This window comes from Eurypyga helias, unplaced genomic scaffold, assembly GCF_000690775.1.
Source record: "Eurypyga helias isolate BGI_N326 unplaced genomic scaffold, ASM69077v1 scaffold43217, whole genome shotgun sequence".
NCBI classification, from domain to species: domain Eukaryota; kingdom Metazoa; phylum Chordata; class Aves; order Eurypygiformes; family Eurypygidae; genus Eurypyga; species Eurypyga helias.
In genome coordinates, this window is record NW_010261866.1 from 1 (window position 1) to 872 (window position 872).

Here is an 872-nt window from a genome sequence, read left to right on the forward strand (position 1 = left end):
TGAGAACTTATCAGTGCTGCTCTCAACGGGAATCCAGGAACAGCTTCCTAGCAGCCACAGTAAAGAGAGTTAACTCTTTCCTGACTGAACCCAGCACAGGGTGTTATGACCCAGGTGAAGGACCCAGCACTTGACCTTGTTGAACCTCACACAGCTGGCCTCGGCCCATTGATCCAGCCTGTCCAGATCCCTCTGCCAAGCCTTCCTGCCCTCAGGCACATCACCACTACTACCCACCTTTGTGTCGTCTGCAGACTTGCTGAGGGTGCACTCAATGGGTGACTTGCCCAGGTCTTTGATAAAGATATTAAACAGAACTGAGCCAAATATAGGCCCAAACACAACAGAAAGAACTGATTTTGAATTTACAACAGGAATTGGAAGGAATGAAACAGGGAAAACAAGGCATTAGTAGAAATCTGACCTCCAGTTGAAACCTCCTTTTCCTTTTGCAGAAGAGGGGTTGGGACTATACTTACCATCTTTTCCTTCTCTTTTGTCATCCAAGATTCATGTGTCCTGAAAATGCAGGAAGATTGCAAAGCATCCCTCATCTCTACATTTGCTGTCTTATTCATAATCTCTTCTATATTTTGGGGACTTCTCCATTTACAGGGTAAAAGAGCAAAACAGAGCAATTAATGGCTCTTACCATGAATTCAGGATTCTCCAAGGAGAGAGAATCACAATTTAAAAAAAACAGATTGATTTATAGTAAACAAAAACCCAAAACAAAGAAAAAACTCCAATTCCCCCCAGGCCCCCTTTCTAAATCCCATCCAGGATTTTGTCCTGTTTATTTTCAGTGGAACTAATTCACTTTCTGTTTGCATTTTTGTACATAATTACTGAGAGTTGTTTTCTTTCTCCAG